The sequence below is a fragment of the Amblyomma maculatum genome, chromosome 1 (assembly GCF_055883805.1).
Source record: "Amblyomma maculatum isolate TAMU_Amacu chromosome 1, ASM5588380v1, whole genome shotgun sequence".
In the NCBI taxonomy this organism is placed as follows: Eukaryota; Metazoa; Arthropoda; class Arachnida; order Ixodida; family Ixodidae; genus Amblyomma; species Amblyomma maculatum.
In genome coordinates this window covers 476,877,711-476,896,897 of record NC_139344.1, presented here as the reverse complement: position 1 = coordinate 476,896,897, position 19,187 = coordinate 476,877,711, and positions in this window count along the sequence as shown.

Below are 19,187 nucleotides of genomic sequence, written 5' to 3'. Positions count from 1 at the left end.
GAGGTTCAGCAGCCACTTTCTGTATGGCAATTAACCAATTCACACTTTCTCGAAAGTATATTCTAGCGGGTCGAGCATCCCTGTCGCAGTGATAGCCCGCCATTCTGGAGCGCCATATAGAGTGGAGGCCCATGAGCATGATTAAATCATACGGAACGCCATCTTCATTATCAATGCTTAAATACCGGATGCCGTGGGAGTCTAGTGGAAATTCTTTCTTTATCGTACGTTGCAAAACATCCCAGAAATAAACCCCTTCCCAACAATGCAAAAAAACATGGTCTATTGTTTCCGGCTGCTTGCAGATTAAACAGTGCGCCCCCCACGGTAAAAAAAAAATCCCTTTCCTCCAAAAACTTCTTTACTGATAATGTTCCGGTGTGTAATTTAAAGAAAAATGTCTTAGCTCCTGGCGACACCTGCATTTTCTTTACTCTCTTCAAGACATCTCTGCCCGGACCTCCACTGTATAAGGTTCTGTACAAGGGTTGTGGCAAAACAATGTCACATAAATCGCGATACAGCTTTTTTCGTTTTACAGTGGACAAATATTCATTAGAAAAACGCACTGAAAGAAGTCTTACACTAGCGACGACCTCCCTGTAATAACCAAAAATCCTACCCGTAGCTTCTTCGGTGGAGACAACAAACTCCGGCAGTAGGCGCCGTAGCCTAACTTGGCAGACGGTGCGTAAGAAAGGGTCCGAAGCATCCCGAAAAAACAAAAACCGGTTGACCACCTGCCGTAAAAACAGATGGCCGAGTCCCAAACCGCCGTCTTTTACCCGACGGAACAAATTCGTCCTGCTGCAGCGTTCCCATTTACCTGCCCAAACAAAAACGGCGAAAATCCTGTGTAACTTCTGTACGTTTACGCGCGAACAACTCAAAACTTGCAATGCGTACCAAAGTTTTCTGATAAAAAAAAGATTGCGTACAGTAGCTCTGGCAAAAATCGACATGTTTGCGCCTTTCCACTTCTCGGCTCTCTCCCGTAGTTCGGTCATTTGCCCTTTCCAATAATGCTCGCTTTCGCGGTAGGCACCCAGCTCGACGCCCAAGTACTTGGTCGGTGTGTCTGTCCACGTAACATTGGCAAAGCGATCTGGTTTCGACGGCCACTGTCCATGCCAGAGCCCAAGGCACTTGGCCCAGTTCACCCCGCTACCGGTAACTTGAGAGAACTCACGGATACATTTGACAGCCTCACTGTTTTTCTCGCCTAGTGGACAAGGTTCTACATGGACTAATGTTGTCATAGCCTCTTTATACAGTCTGTGCCTGGCAACTCCGCGCTCCGCTGCCGTCGCCGCCGCTCCTCCTCCGTTGACAAGTTACGCCGCCGGCTGCCGAGAGATGGCGACAGCGACGTAGGTCACCCTCGTCAGGCGAGTGCCGGGTGCGCCGTGTTGCAATGCGGGTCCGGGTAGCCACGCGCTGCCGCGTTCTCGCTGTTTCGTGGACTGTTTTGCAGTGTGCAAGGTCATGCTTCTACTTTTCCCTGCCTTCGGGTGCTGCAGGTATACAGCATTGCACCAACTGGTAAGGGCCAGCTTTGCTTTGCCCTTCCAGCGATCGCTGCGAAGTGTTCAGCTTCTTTGAGGCTTGTAAACAATATTGACAGCATCAAACGCTGTGTTTATTAAGCGTCAGTACTGCAGTAGTAATGTCAGATGTGCACCTTTGCTTTCTGGACTGCAATGCTAATTGCTTCCCTGCCTAGCTCGTCTGCGTAGTGTGTTAGATGTGCTCCTGCGAAGTTGTTTTTTTTTTGTAGTATATCTCTAATTACGAAAATTTGTGATAAAATAGAAACACAGGATTTACCTATTGTGACTACTTTAAATTGAGTTAACCCGAATCATTCAAAGGCTATACTAGTTTTCCTTCTCATCTAAATCGCTGTCCCTCTCTACCATCGGAAACCGCAAAACACGTACTCAACCGAATTAAGACCTGTAAAAAATAACAGCACCAGAAGTGTGTTTATTACGCGTCAATAAGGAAATAATACTACTGTGAAGAGGAAGTAGTGCACGAGAAACATTCCAGGCAGTGGCACCGTGATTGCTGCGCGTGTTGCACCTGACTGTGTTCGCTGTCGCTGTGTTCGCCGCTGACCTGCCCAGTCCTGCTGATCGAGTCCTGCTGATCAAGTCCTGCTGATCAGCTCAATAATCCCCCATCTTACATTTGGTGGAGCTGCCGGTTAAGATCTATCCTCTCGCCCTGGAACTCTGCAGCCGCATATTACCATCTCCTGCGATGCCTCAGGACGTTAACAACCAAGCCGTACAAGTCGGCTCGGCCATCATCTGTTCCGGCTCCCTCCGCCAGCGAGACTAGGCCATCTTCAGCGGCACTGACGACCATGACATCGAGGACTGGCTCACATCCTATGAAAGAGTGAGCGCTTAGAACAAATGGGACGCGGAAACGAAATTAGACAACGTGATTTTTTATCTCACCGGCGTAGCCAATCTATGGTTTCGGAACGATGAAGCGGACATTCCATCATGGTCCGTGTTCAAAGCCAGCTTCTCGGAAGATTTCGGCCGTGCGGCTGTGAGGAAACGCCGCGCTGAACAGCGCTTGCGTGCGCGGTGTCAGCTTGGGGGCGAGAATTTTACGAGTTATATCGAGGACGTCGTCGACTTGTGCAAGCGCCTGAACGCTCAGATGTCAGAGGCCAACAAAATCAAGCACATTCTGCAAGGCATAGATGACGACGCCTTTCAGATGCTGACTGCGCGAGATATCCTCACCGTTGCTGAAGTGGGCCCACTGTGTCAAAGTTATGATGAACTGCGCAAACAAAGGACCATAACTCGCGCGAACACCATGCACTCTGAGTCGCTTGCTGGCCTGACAGATGCAGCTGAACATTCCGCGCTCCTGCCACAAATCAAGAGCTTCATTCGGGAAGAAGTTGCTCGACAGCTCTCCCTTATGTCCTGCCATGAAGAGCCTTCCTCATATCTAGCTTCCAGTTTTCGGCAGATCATTCAAGAACAGGTAGCTGAATCTCTTCCTCCAGCCCCTCAATCCTGCCTGTCGCAGCCCCGTTGACATATGCGGCTGCTGCTGCCCGACCACCACCTACATATGCTCCGCCGCAACCTGCCTACGTGCAGCCGCCTTCTAGTCCAGCTCGAGTACCTGCGTAGTTTATTCAGCCGGCTCCAAGACCGCGCAATCCCTGGAGCACGACAGATAACCCACCAATTTGTTACACTTGCGGGCTGGCTGGACGTATTTCTCTTTATTGCCGAAACAGCCTCCCAGTGTCGGCACCACCTACTCATGGCCCTGGGTACTGGTCATCGACGCCTCAGTATTCCGCGCCTACTGAGCCTCCAGCCGGCCGTCATTTCTTCACCGTTCAGTCATGTCCGACCGCCTTCACCCTCGCCGCGACGCCGGTCTATCTCTCCGATGCGACGTCGACAGAACGCTTCACTTGAAGAAAACTAGAGGCTGCAGTTCCTGAGGCGATAACTGCGACCCCGTCGAACTTCCCAAGTCCTCATCTGTCGCCGGCAAACCTCATTGAAGTTTTCATCCAGGGTGTTGCTGTCATGGCTCTAATTGACACTGGTGCTGCGATTTCGGTTATGAACGCAAAACTATGTAGCTCTTTAAAGAAAGTGAAGTCGCCAATTTCGGGACTTTCGTTGCAAACGGCCAGCGCTCAGCATATCAAGCCTTTAGCAGCGTGCAACGCTCGAGTAGTTATCTAGAATTGCCTTTATACGATTTAGTTCGTCGTGCTGCCAAGTTGCTCACACGCTGTGATTTTAGGCTGGGATTTCCTATCGCGCCACGCTGCTATTATCGATTGTGCTCGAGCTGAAGTGGGGTTCTCGACTTTGCCCGATGCCTAACCAGACTCTGATCCATCAAATTCCTGTGCTAGAGACCTCGTCGCCGAAGATATCGACCTTCCTTCCTACGCTTCTGTGCTTGTTCGCGTCGCTTGTGCCTCTGTTAGCGATGACACCGTTCTCTTCACACCAGCCCATACTTTCCTGCGCCGCAAGTTGCTTCCATTGCCCTACGCTGTGCTCGCTATTTCCGCTGGCCTTTCCATGTTATGGGTCTCTAACCCATTTAACTCCCCTACTGCTTTGAATGCTTCGGCGGTATCCAGCCAATCGCATCTGTTCTGATCTCTGAGGAACCTCACGATGCGCCGCACCTGCCATGACTGCGCTCAGCCCCCCTTCACATGCACCGGCTTCCCCCTCTACAGACTTCTTCCATCGACGCCGATCTTCCTCCGGCGCAGCGCACTCAGCTTTTGAACCTACTACATCACTTTCGCTCCTCCTTCGACTTTGATCAAAATTCTTTAGGTCAAACATCTACAGTCACTCATCGCATCGACACCGGCACCCACGCACCACTGCGACAGTGCCCCTATCGTGTGTCTGCAACCGAACGCCAGGCTATTGAAGAGCAAGTCGACCTAATGATTCAGAATGAAGTGATTCAGCCCTCAAGCAGCCCTTGGGCGTCACCTGTAGTCCTCGTAAAAAAAAGAAAGATGGTTCTATCTGCTTCTGTGTCGATTATCGCCGCCTTAACAATATTACGCGAAAGGACGTCTACCCTCTCCCACGCATCGACGATGCTCTTGATTCTTTGCAAGGCGCCGAGGTCTTTTCTTCCATAGACTTACGTTCCGTGTACTAGCAAGCTCCACTGGAACCGGCTGATCACCACAAAACTGCCTTTGTAACTCCCGACGGCTTGTACGAATTTACAGTTATGCCGTTTGGCCTTTGTAATGCTCCGGCAACATTTGAGCGGATGATAGACACCATTTTGCGTGGCCTAAAGTGGAAGACGTGCCTCTGCTACCTCAACGACATTGTCGTCTTTTCTCCTGACTTTGACACACACCTCTACCGTCTGAAGCACGTTTTGACCTGCCTATCTGAATCCGGACTGCAGCTGAATTTGAAAAAATGTCATTTTGCCGCCCGCCAGCTCACCATGTCTCCAAAAAAGATGTATCTCCAGATCCTGCCAAACGTCGTGCCGTAGCAGCCTTTCTCAAACCGACGTCCATCAAAGATCTACTACGTAGCTTCCTAGGGCTGTGCTCTTACTTTCGCCGCTTTATTAGAAATTTTGCTTCAATTGATGCTTCCTTGACAGACCTTCTGTCCGGCAGTTCCGACCTTTCGTCGTGGTCGCCAACGTGCGACGATGCCTTCAACGCTTTACGCCGCATGCTCACGGTACCGCCTGCCCTACGTCACTTCGACCCCACAGCGCTTACTGAATATTGGTCTCGGCGCTGTGCTCGCTCAGCGCAAATCATGTTATTCTGAATACGTGGTCGCCTATGCTAGCCGTACAATTACTCTGTCACTGAAAAAGAGTGCTTAGCGATTCTTTTGGCTCTTACTAAATTCCGCCCTTACCTCTATGGCCGCCCTTTTGACGTAGTGACGGACCACCATGCGCTTTGCTGGCTTTCCTCACTGAAAGACCCGTCAGGCAGACTAGCAAGATGAGCTCTTCGACTTCAGGAATATGATGTCCGCGTTGTTTACCGCTCCGGCCGCAAGCATACGACGCCGACGCACTTTCCCGCTGCCCCCTTACAGCTGAGGTCGCGAGCCTTTCCTTTTCCGACGATTCCCCGCCATCGCCTCACAACAATGACATGCCGTCAGCGCAACGGCAAGATCCTTGGAAAAATTCTCTCCTCAATTTTATCTGCAATCCTACAGCTGCTTCTCCATCACGTGCTCTCCGCCGCCATGCTTCCCACTTTGCAATTCGTGATAACCGCCTCTACCATCGCAACTACTACGCAGATGGCCGCAAGTGGCTGCTAGTTATTCCCCGACAGCTACGTTCGCAAATCTGACTATTTCCACGCTGACCCACAATCCCGTCACGCGGATGTCTTTAAGACCTACACTCGTCTCCGGCTGCGTTACTACTGGCGGGGCATGTACACCTTCGTACTCAAGTACTTTCGCTCATGCCTCACCTGTCAGCGTCGCAAGCCATCTCCTCAACGTTCTGCTGGAGAGTTGCTGCCGTTACCCAGCTCCCCACGCCCTTTCGACCGCGTCGGCTTGGATTTGTACGGGCCGCTTCCCTACACTGCAGCTGGCAACCGCTGGGCTATCGTAGCCGTTGATCATCTGACGAGGTATGCAGAAACCGCCGCACTTCCATCTGCCACAGCGTCAGAAGTAGCTTCCTTCATTTTGCAGCGATTTGCTCTTCGCCACGGCTCACCTCGAGAGCTGCTCAGCGACAGAGGACGCGCTTTCTTGAGTAACGTTGTGAAAGCCTTGCTCACCAAGTTCAACACTGCCAACATCCCCAGACTGATGGCCTCACTGAGCGTTTCAATCGTATTTTTGGTGACATCCGACATCCACAAGAAACAACATCTATGTGAACCCGATACCCAAGCACATGCACCATGAGTTACAGAAGGGTCGAAGGATAGCCAGAGTCAAATCATTGGAAAAACAATTGTCTAAAGACGCGGAAGTTGTCTACGTGGACATAGGGGCTTACGGCGAGCCTGGCAAGTTCACAATAGCTGCAGTTGACCACCAGAAGAGGCCAATTATTCAGGCTTCGATCTATGCCAAGGATCCTGCGGAAGCGGAATCACTGGCAATAGCCGTCACCATAAAAATACAAGACCACCAAAAGAAGTCATCACACGTAGTGACGGACTCTCAACCAGCCTGTAGGGACTACCTGGCCGGAAAACCTCATAGAAGAGCGTGTGCAATATTACGTTCTATCTCCCAGACGCACACAATTACATGGACACCTGGACACGAAGGCCTAGAAGGAAATGAGGCAGCGAATGATCTAGCCCGATCTCTCACAAACCAGGCGGATCCCCATCCCTACCCCACTCCTCTCCTAGGACCCTACGGCGACAGGCTGGAACACCTACGGTTATAAAGAAGAATTTTCTCACCACCACACAAACAACTTGCTTCCTCGGACGCTAGAGACTGGAGAAAAATACAAACAAACACATTCCCTAATCTTCACATTTTAAATAAGATAAGCCCAACAAAATACACGAGTTACTGTCCTTGGTGTGGTGCAAGCGCCACACACTATCACATCTCTTGGGAATGCCAGGACAAACCTGACCCAACGTTACTAGTGCCATGCCCGACACACGGAGGCGGCTCTGACCAGCGACAACCTGGACCAGCAAGCCTGGATTATACAGCTAGTCCGCAAGTCAGCTGCTGCCAGCGGAGCCCTGGACTAGGGGCACCGACCACCCAGCTCCTGCGAATTCTTACTGATTATTATGCTCATTAAAAGTTTTCTCCCTCTCTCTCTCTCTCTATGTACGCCTCCTCCAACCACTCAAATTGGGACCTCGTCCTTCCGTGTGTCACTTACGGTTGCAATACCGCAACGCAGTCTACTACTGGCTTCTCTCCTTTTTTTCTCCTCTACGGCAGTCACCCCTGTACTACAATCGACACCATACTCCCGTATCAGCCAGACATATCAGAGTATACTCCTGCGTCTCAAGCAGCCCAGCATGCGAAAGACTGTCGACAAGTTGGCCGCGCATTCACGGCTAACACCCAGTACCGCCATAAATCCAACCATGACAACCAACACTCGACACCGGACTTCTCGTCTGGAGCACTTGTGTGACTGTGGATACCTTCCAATGCTCCTGGACTGTCTTCAAAATTTCGTGCTAAATACTATGTCCCATACAGAGTTCTGAAGCGCACCTCCCCGGTTAATTATGCGGTGGAACCTCTTACGCCGTCTCATGATCTACGTCGGCGTGGACGAGATATTGTTCACATCCAGCGCCTCAAACCCTATTATGACCCTGACGTCTTTCTCATGCCGTAAGTCGCCAGGATGTCTCCTCTTCGTCCCGGGGGTAATTGTTAAAAAGAAGCAGTGCACGAGAAACATTCCAGGCAGTGGTATTGTGATCGCTGCGCGTGTTGCACCTGACTGTGTTCGCTGTCGCTGTGTTCGCCGCTGACCTGCACAGTCCTGCTGATCGAGGCCTGCTGATCTGCTCAATAAACCCCCATCCTACAATATTGACACGTGCTTCGGGGCGTCAGAAAGGAAGAAGCTGGGGAGAAGAAGAAGAAACAGAAGCCACAGTGGTGTGTGCTGGTGTTCCTTGGGGACAGGCAGCACTTTAGACGACAAATAAACACCCCCGTTAAGTACTGAGTACGTACCAGTTGTGGTAGCGTTTGCGGTGTAGATAACACGGGTCCCCGTTGTCTTCGACGAAGCCGCCGATACGCTGGTTTGCCACTTCTACCATCTAACATGGCTCAAGACGGCGACGCTGATCGAACAACACCTGCCTTGAGCAACTAGCAGCACTACCGCGAGCCGCACACATTTGGTGGAAAATCTGGCGAGGACATCGACGAGGGGTTAACCAACTACGAACGGGTGAGCCGGTACAATCATTGGGATGCGACCGTGAAACTAGCGAACGTAGTGTTCTTGGAAGGCACTGCCCTAGTTTGGTTTGACAATTATGAAGACTCACCAGCTGGGATGGTTTCACAGAAGAGATAAAGGAGTGCTTTGGCGACGGATCGGCGAAGAAGAAACGCGCAGAGCAAACGTTGATGCAGCGGGCCCAGGTATTTGACGAGACTTGCACCGCATATATCGAGGATATTATGAAATTGTGCAAGATTGTAAACCCTCGAATGTACGAGGAAGATAAAGTGGGCCACTTGCTCAAATGTTTCGCTGTAGACGTCTATAATTTTCTTATCAGCAAAGACAATTTGAACTCTACAGCTGACTTCATCAGCCACTGCCGCACTTTAGAAACCTTGAAGTTGCGTCGCATCACTCCTAAATTGGGCGACTGGCCAACGTCACATCTGTTGCGAGCGTTGATGTCAGTGCTCCGGAGTCCATGGCTGATCTGATACGCCGGATCGTGCGGGAAGAATTACTGCGTGACAAAGATTCTGCGTGCCGGGACGAACACCAGTATGACGGTTGCGCGCTGCAAGCAGAACCCGCGACCCCATCAACTTCCTGGACTCCGGCTTTAAATACGTCACGCTTTGGCGAGAGCAGACAGAATTCCGATTTAAGCACTTCTCAGCCACGGACAGGCCGAAGGACCACCTACACACGCCAGGTGGTTCGTCAGCAACACCGTCCCGATTACTACCGGCAACCAGAACGAGTTTCCACCCGCATTTACTCGGACCGGTGGCGCCAGCAACCTGTGTGTTATACCTGTGGTATGACTGGACACGTCTTCCGGTATTGCCGTCGGCGTGGCCTGCTGCCACAAGACCATCGCCCGCTGCCCAACGTTTCTGATCATTTCGACACTGAATTTTATCCGACACCGACTCTGGATACATACCGCCCGGCACAGATGCGAAGCGGATCGCCTGCTTCGAACCGCAGCTTGACACCGCCAACCCAAAGACAGCGACAATCACCGTCTCCTCGGCGCCGTTCTTCCCCTTCGGGAAACTAGAAGACGCGGCCGAGGGGTGTGAGGTCGCCGGAAAACCAACGTTCCTAATACCTCTATGACACTAATTGACACTGGCGCAACAGTCTCTGTTATGAGTTTAGCATTCAAGAATCGCTTAGGACATAAAGTGATGTTTAGCGTGAATCAAGCTGTGGTATTCCGTAGTGTTGACGGTAAATCATTGGTGCCTTTGGGTGTTTGCTATGCGAAAGTTGTGATTGGTGGCCAAGCGTTTCGAACCGAATTCTCAGTATTGCCTCGTTCCACGCATGAAGTAATTTTAGGTAGGGACTTTTTGCAACAGTGTGGTGCAACGTTAGACCGCCGTAGTGGACATATCTCGCTTAATGCTGCGTTGATGTCGGGTCTTGTAGAAACCTCGTCGCTCGATTTAGGAGCATTTTCTGTGTCTGAAGATACAGTTGTACCTGCGATGTCCGGAGAATTCATTCAAGTTATTTCATCTACGAATATATGAGAGGATTTCGGCGCCGTAGTGGAACACTGGCCTGTGCAAAGAAGAGTGTCTTGGTACCTCGTTGCATAGTTTCAGTCACTAGAGGCCACACCTTGCTGTGGACTGTAAGCTATTCAGACGAGCCAGCCCTCTTGCCTCGTGGCATGAGGCTCGCTCATTACGAGGAAGGTGTGTCGAATTACGTGGCGGCACTAAGTAACCATGCTCCTGAAAAGAAAACGTCCCATTTTGCAGAGTCCCGAATCCAGGCAATGATAAACACATCTTTGGGAGCACAGGAGCGCCGAATTTTGACTGACCTGCTTTCCAATCATGTTTCGGTTTTCGACTTCGCCAAAGATCATCAGCTACCGATTCCAAATTCTCGCATCCTTCATTGAATTGACACTGGAATCTCTCGCCCAATCAGACAGAAGCCTTATCGTGTGTCTCCGATCGAACGTCAGCTTATTGACGAACAAGTTCATGACATGCTCCAACTTGGCTTTATCCAGGAATTTTCAAGTCCTTGGGCGGCTCCAGTTGTTTTCGGTAGAAAGAAAGACAACACATGGCGTTTCTGTGTGGATTATCGTCGCCTTAACGCCGTCACCAAAAACGATGTATATACCCGCTTCCACGTATTGACGACGCAATCAACTGTTTTCATTCGGCGTCATAATTCTCTTCGGTAGCCTTGAGATCGGGGTACTGGCAGATACCGATGAACCCAAGCGACAAAGAAAAGACGCCATTTGTAACACCCGATGGTCTCTATGAGTTCAACGTAATGCCCTTTAGATTGTGCAATGCGCCTGCCACGTGCGAACGATTCATGGACACCATTTTGCACAGACTCAAGTGGAAAATTTGTTTGTGCTATTTGGACGACGTTGTGATCTTCGGCAAGACCTTTCAGGAACACAATAGCCGCCTCGCTATCCTTGATTGCATTGAGAGAGCAGGCCTCGTCCTCAACTCTAAGAAGGGCCACTTTGACGAACAATAAATAATAGTTCTTGGTCACTTGGTCGATAAGGATGGTGTTCGGCCGGATTCTCAGAAGATTGCGGCTGTAACCAGCTTTACAGCACCGAAATCAGTGAAGCAGCTTCGGAGCTTTTTAGAACTTTGTTCCTATTTTCGTCGTTTTGTGCCCAGATTCACTGACATCGCATACCCGCTCTCGTTCCTTCTGCACAAAGATGCACCGCTGAATTGGACTACTGACTGCGACTCTGCCTTCCGCTACCTCAAATTCCTTCTGACATCAGGACCTATCCTACGTCACTTCTGTCCTTCTGCCCCCATCGAAGTTCACACCGATGCTAGTGGCGTGGGCGTTGGTGCTGTGCTCATCCAGCGTCATGGCACTGATCAGCACGTGATAGCTTATGCTAGTCGTTCGTGGAGGAAGGCGGAGCGTAACTACACCGTTACTGAACAAGAGTGCCTCGCAGTGGTTTTTGCGGTGCAACGATTCCGTTCCTACCTATATGGCAACGTTTTTACCATCGTCACTGACCACCATCCGCTCTGTTGGCTCGTAAATCTTCGTGACCTTTGCGGCCGGCTCGCTCTATGGGCATTGCGGTTACAAGAATTTAACTTCACTGTGGCATACAAAAACGGCCGTCAACATGCTGACGCTGACGTCCCCCAGCTCGGTTCCCCCACCCAGACTATAGTTGAAGTACTGAGAGATAGATTTTGCAGCGTTCATGCCTACTTCAACGTACTCCGCAAGTGGCCAGACTTTAATCTGGCGCACACTGATATATACTCTTTCACGGTTTTCGCTCGGCAGGGCATGTTGGAAGGTACATTTCATCGGCGTCCTTGGCACAGAGGAAACGCTTTACTCCCATCCAATGCTTATGTCCTAGTGCTGACATAAGCATTGGATGGGAGTAAAGCACTTCCTCTGTGCCAAGGACGCCGATAAAATGTACCTTCCAACATGCCCTGCCGAGCGAGCCAAAGGTGAGCTCCCCAGAACCAAAGCTAGGTTCGCCCCAGCCGCCAGGCTTCCGTCGAGGCCCCGTTCCCTTCGGCAACGGAAACCAACGCGTTTGCGGCTGGGGCGAACCTAGCTTTGGTTCTGGGGAGCTCACCTTTGGCTTGAAAGAGTGGAAAGGAGAGTGAGAGTAGGTACAAGCTAGTAATGCTGAAACTTGGGAAAAGACTGGTGGAACACAGGTGGAAGCACCTAGTACGGAAAGGCTTAAAGGCTGAGTACACACCATGAAGGGTGCAGGAACGGTGTGAAAGCCGACCTCGGAAACGGTTAGTAGCCGGTGAACAAATCGCCAAGTGCTCACGTGGGAAGTATCCTCTGTAGGATACAAGGACCTCCAGCACTAGAGCGGACATAAGCATTGGATGGGATTAAAGCGTTTCCTGCGGTTCCCAGGACGCCGATGAAATGTACCTTCCAACATGCACTGCCGAGCGAAAACCGTGAAAGAGTATCCATCAGTGTGCGCCAGATTAAAGTCTGGCCACTTGCGGAGTACCTTGAAGTAGGCATGAACGTTGCAAAATATATCTCTCAGTACTTCAACTAGAGTCAGGGTGGGGGAACTGAGCTGGGGGGACGGGGAACCTCAAAAGCGGCTTCAAGTAGGGAACCTGTCTCAGAAGCCGGAGACCCGGCAAACGCATTGCGGTGGTGGAATGATCCAAGGGCCGAGGGCCGCATATTCGGCTAAGAGCGAGTGTTCGCCCTCTACGGAGGCCCATATGGGAGCTCGACTCGAATTGTCTGAAATTCAAATCCTACGCGGCCCACATTCCTCTCCAACTTCCCATAACCTTATCCCAATTCCTATTTCCCATTACCCTACAACCCATCCCTTCCGCTACTTCCCAGGGGAGATACGTGGGGTCTCCCCGGGAGACCCCACGTACCTACTCTCAACCACTGCTTACGAAGTATCCCTATTTCTTCTGCGATTTCTCGTCCTGCGCCATGGCCCTCCTCGAGTTCTGATCATTGACCGTGGGCGCCAATTTACAGCTGAAGTTATCGAAGAACTCCTTCGTCTATGCACCTGCGAGTACCGTCATACCACGCCGTATCACCCGCAATTGAATAGGCTTGTTGAACGGACCAACCGCACTCTGACCACTATGTTGGCGATGTACGTGGACTCTGATCACAAGAACTGGGATGACATCCTCCCTTTCATTAAATACGCGTATACCACTGCACAGCATGAGACGACTGGCTACAGTCCGTTTTAAAACCTGCATGCTCGAGTTCCCCGCAGTTGTCTTGATACCATCCTCCCTTTCTCCCTCCACAACTAGCCTTCTATCGCCACCACTTTATGTCGAGCCGAATAAGCTCGCCGCGTTGCCCGCCTCCGCATCCTGGACTCACAGGAACGTTCGAAGGAGCGTTATGACAACCAGCGCCCACATGTCTCTTATGTGCCCGGTGATTTAGTGTTGCTGTGGACGCCGCTGCGCAAGCGTGGTTTATCCCATAAGCTGCTGTTGCGCTATAGCGGCCCTTTTGTCGTTTTGGAGCGCCTGAGTGACGTGAACTATGTAATTTCACGCCGAATCCAAAGTAGCCGATGCTCACGCCAGACTGAGGTGGTGCATATGGCTTGGCTAAAAATGTTCCATCTCCGGCACCTTCCTTAAACTGCTTGCCCTGGGGCTTCGGCTGCGAGGGTGGAAGTGTCACGTGCTTCGGGGCGAAGCTGGGGAGAAGAAGAAGAAACAGAAGCCACAGTGGTGTGTGCTGGTGTTCCTTGGGGGACTCGCAGCACTTTAGACGACAAATAAACACCACCGTTACGTACTGAGTACTTAACAATATTAAATGTGCACGTGTATTTTCTGGAATTTGATGCTAACTTCCTCCCTGGTTAGCTCGTCTGTGTGGTATGTTACATGTGCTCCAGCGCAGTATATTTTTTCGCTAGCTGTACAATTCTGTGAAAAAATAAAAACACAAGCTTTGCCTATTGTGACGATTATTTTGGAGTGATCGAAACAGAAAGATGCAACACGTATATTTGTCTTTCCTTGTTTTTCAAGTTAAAAAAAGCACGTTTGTACGACGCGCTGAGCTATTGAAAGGAACAGCTGATACCAAAATTGTTCTCCTTACAGATCTCAATGGCATTCTGCGATGCAGGTATTCCAGTCATCTGTAAATCAAGCTTTCTTCTGAAGTGCTATCAGTGACAGAAGTCACCGTGAACATTTTTTCCTAATTGTGGCACTATTCATCACACCACTTCTACATGGTACTCTTGTAGCAAAATTGCTGCTGTGAAATGTGTAAATAAATGCTGGTGCGTTTCTTCTTAAATTTTGTTTTATTGCAGCGGAGACTGGCATTGTAATTTTTCTATTAACATTGGCGCTAGCGGAGCAGTCATGCAGTGGGCCTCGGGCATATCTCAAGCTATCGTTGTAGCTTTTCGCCCGAGAACCATTTCCTGTATATTATTGGAAATATGCACGAGAGAAGCTCGCCATGCGGTAGCAAGTAGTACCGATCTTTCACGTCAAACGAGCAAGCCATTAGACCTTTCTTCTTGTGTACTTTGAAAGACTAACACATGCTGGGCATTTTTTACCTGCAAAGGGTGTCTAAGGTTACGGAAATAGAGATCTTTAAATAAGTTGCCAGAGAGCTTTCCCACGTGCCTTTCTCGGAAATAATTACTTGAAATGGCAGTCAGGTTTATGGGTGCGAGAGCAAAATCATAACTGTAAACAACAACCTTTACTATTGCCGAGTGAATTTCTTAGAGCTTCAAGGTTGTGGGAATAATTATTTCCCTCGCCCGCATGACGCGGCGACCACTTGCTCTTTCTCACGGAGAGCCCTTATCTTTCCCCTCCTGGCTTCCTTCCTCCGGCGCTTGGGCGGAGGAAGGTGAGAGATCGCCCCTCCTTCCCCCTCCCCTCTCATCTCCGCGGCTTCATCCAGGGAGACGACGCCACGACGCCGTAAGGCGCAGATGACACTGAGGAACAACATTGGGAGTTCCCAATAAACAGCCACGACTGTGGTCAGAGCTAGCGATGTGACCCCGGTTCTCAGAGCGGAGCAGAAGCCCCGTGAGAACCCCACAAGGTTAATTTTCTTATAAACTTTCCTTGCAATAGATTTAGCCTTTGCCAAAGCGACATTTTTACCTGATTGAAAGACGACAGAATTGCTTCGCGGCCTTTCGCAACATAAAGCTGTTGTAGAAAATGGGGGATACACGTTTCTTAGAAAACGCTGCACATAGGGGGGTACCAGACGAGCGCAGGAAGAAGAAAACGAGAACACAAACGGCTTCCAGGAATTGGTCCGCACTTCGAACGCGCAAACGAAACCCGAGCCGAAGCTGCAGATGGCCCGCTCCTGCCCCGCGAAGACCAGTGATTTGTGACGTCTGATATGACCTCAGCAATACCGAAGCCACAGCAGAAAGCCCTCTCCCCCCTATCCTCCTTTCATGTTTCTCTCCTCTCCAGTGCTGTCCGACTCTTGTAAAATAAACCTAGTCTCGTAACCGTTACCGAACGTGTGTGTGTCGATCCTTTGAGGCTCCTGCGTGCGAGCAACGCGCAGTAAAAAGTAATCGTGGTGCGACCTTGCTAGCATCGCTCCGTAGTGCTCGCTGTACAGTGAAACTTCTGACTAACCTAACGAAGAAAACTAGGAACTCTACATTTTGGTGCTGAAACCCAGGAAGTGTTGGTCAACTGTCCTCAACGGCGACATGGAGCGACTTCGAAAGATGCAAGCACCACTACGACAGGCCATCGACAAGATCGTCGTAGCAGTCGCCAACCTTCTACAACAGCCTGCAGTCGAAAGCGGTGAGCTGGAAGAACAATTTGACCTTCTTGTCGAGCAGTCACAAGAGTTAAAAACAGTCAACGACAGAATTGAAAAGAAAATAGATGTTCAGGAACTTGAGGCAGAGTTGTCCGCAAGCTCTGCCTACAATGAGAAGATAAGCGTCACTAAAACGCGTATAAAAAGAGCTCTGCGAGATCAAGCCTCAAGCGAAGACCGATCGACAACTCCGTCATTAACGGGGGCCTCTTGTGAGCCTCATTCTCAGCAGTTAGTCCACGCCAACATTACCACAAGCCAGCTTCCCTCGACAACAACGAAATTGCCGAAGCTCGATATCGTCAAATTTAATAGGGACTTGCGATCATGGCAGAGATTTTGGAACCGATTCGAGCCAACTATTCACGATAACGGAGCTCTTTCAGCAATCGATAAATTTCAGGACCTGACAAGCTATCTTACAGGGAAGGCTGCCGCGGCTATTGAAGGTTTGTCGTTAAGCGATGAGAACTATGCCGTTGCCATCAAGACCGTGACAGAAAGATTTGGCAAGGAGGACGTCATCATCGAGGAGCACTTGTCTCGCTCGCTTGTAAACAGCCTCCATGACTCAGGATGATGAGGTCAGTCTGGGGTCCGAAGCACGTACTGAGTGTTGTTTCTGACTGTACTTAGGAAAAGCATTCACCTTTGCCTTGAATATTACCGAAGGAAGGCCAGTACTGCAACCGTTCCCCAAGACGAGCTCCAAGATTTCCTCAATTTCCTCATACAGACGACTTTGTGTTTGAAATGAACACCCTAATAGATTTTTGAGTTCACGGGAAGACACGAAGAGATTTTTGCTGCAAGCATCAGCGCGTATTTTCGACCCCTTTGGGTTTCTTGCACCAATTTCCACCACAGCGAAGGTTTTGTTTCAAACCCTTTGGGAGCGAGGTACGCACTGGGATGAGAAACTGCCTTCAGACGCACTTGAGAAATGGGACATTTGGTGTCAACAGCTTCCTGAGCTTCGCCACATCTCCGTAACTCAAAAACTAGCCTTGAAAGGAGAGCATGACGAGCCTGAGCTTCACATTTTCTGCGATGCCAGTCCGAGAGCTTATGGTGCCATCGCTTACGTCCAGACAAAAAATAAAATGGGAGTTTCACTGTATCCCTTTTGATGGCGAAGGCAAGGGTGGTTTCGCTAAAGAGCCTGTCATTGCCGCGTTTGGAACTAATGGGGGCCCTGATAGGAGCTCGGTTGGCCAAAATGCTTCTTCAGCAGCTGAACGTGACAGCCATTTCGATTCACTGCTGGAGTGACTCATCCGTGGCCCTGAGCTGGATAAAAAGCACTGCCTTGAGGTGGGAACCTTTCGTTGCCAACAGAGTGCAAGAGATTCAGTCTCTGACTGATCCAACGGTTTGGAGGCATTGCCCTGTAAAGACAAACCCCGCAGATCTAATAAAAAGGGGCATTATGCCTTCCGCTTTGGTTGAAAGTGAGGCATGGTGGAATGGGCCGGCATGGCTGAGGACGACCAACGAGCGCCCCGCGTTTCTAGCGAACACTGATAGCAGCTCTTGCGCAGTGGAAGAAAGAGTTGTGCAGGTGCTGAATGCAGTAACCTGCAGTGCACCGGAGCAACTGTTGGATATTGTGAATATCAGCTTCTTAACCAGAGTTATAAGGGTAACCGCGTGGGTACAGCGCTTCCTGAAAACCTCTCGCAACCCTTCCCGGAAACAAGGAGAGTTAGCTGCGACAGACCTGGCACAGGCCGAGAAGTACTGGCTTCGAGTGTCACAAAAGACAAGCTTCTCTGAAGAAATAAGCGCAATTCAATCGTTAGCTACCCTGGACAAGAAATCACCCATCCTAGCTCTCAACCCTTTTCTCGACGCTGACAGCGTACTTAGAGTTGGCGGCTGACTTCAACATAGCGCGGAAGAAGAGAGCACAAAACACCCCGCTATACTCTCATCAGCACACTGGTTCACACTGTTGCTCATGACGCGAGAGCACAAACGGTTGCTTCATGCGGAAGTGCGAGACATGCTATGCCACCTTTGTGAGCGCTACTGGGTACTTAGAGCGAGGCAGACTGTAAAATCCATAATCCAGCGTTGTCTTCAGTGCCAGAAACAGCGCTGCCGACTTGCTGCAGAGCCTGTGGCCCCCTTCCATCAGACTGTGTCAAAAGGGCTGACCCATTTCAGATCACAGGTGTCGATTTTGCGGGCCCTTTATTTTTGAATGACAGAGGTACAACACGCAAGGGCTATGTGGTTCTCTCTTTACGTGCGAAGTAACCAGCGCAATCCATCTCGAACTCGTTGGCGACCTCACTTCAAACTCATTTCTCATGGCATTCAGACGATTTGTCTCCCGCCGAGGAATGATCAAAGTCATGTGTTGAGATAACGCTCTAACATTCAAGAGAGCATCAAAAAACCTCGAAAAGATGTTCCAAGTGGCAAGGGGTAGCAGATGTCCTCACCTACATAGGACAAAATGGAATATCATGGAAATTCATTGTAGAGAGAGTGGCATGGAGGGCGGCTTTTGGGAAAGGATGGTGCGTACTGTGAAAACCTGTCTTCGCAAAACTCTTGGAAGAAGCTGTCTCGATTTTGACGGCCTGCCCACTGTCCTAACAGAGGTTGAGGCGGTCCTGAATTCCCGTCCCTTCACGTATACGTCCACTCGGATGCGGGGGAGCCAGCGCCCCTAACACCAGCCCATTTCCTTGTCGGGCGTCAATTTACAGCTTTGCCATCCACAGCTGCAGCCACTTCTGCGGAGTCAACGCGTCACGCTGCTTGATTCATTCTGGAGACGATGAAGGCGCGAATACCTCCTAGAGCTGAGGTCTGCGCACTGGACCAAACCCACGCGGCAGCGAAGTGTTACGGAAGAAGATATTGTGCTTTTAGGCGATGAACGGCCAGATGTGGCCGATCGCTCGAGTCAAGAAGACCTTCCCAGGGAGGGACGGCAATGTACGCGCCTGCACAATTGTGCTCCCAAACAAGAGGGAGCATCGGCGACCAGTGCAAGCCCTTTTTCCTCTCGAACGCGAAGGCGAGGATGTCCCACGCTCACGACAGAAATGAGCTGCAGCTCATTTGGGGGGGGGGGGGGGGGGGGGGGAGGATGTAGAAAATGAGGGATACACGTGTCGAAAACGCTGCACATAGGGAGGCACCAGAAGAGCGCAGGAAGAACAAAACGAGAACACACACGGGTTCCAGGAATTGGTCCGCACTTCGAACGCGCAAACGAAACCCGAGCCGAAGCTGCAGATGGCCCGCTCTTGCCCCGCGAAGACCAGTGATTTGTGACGTCTGATTTGACCTGAGCATGCCAAAGCCACAGCAAAAAGCCCTCTCCCCCTTTC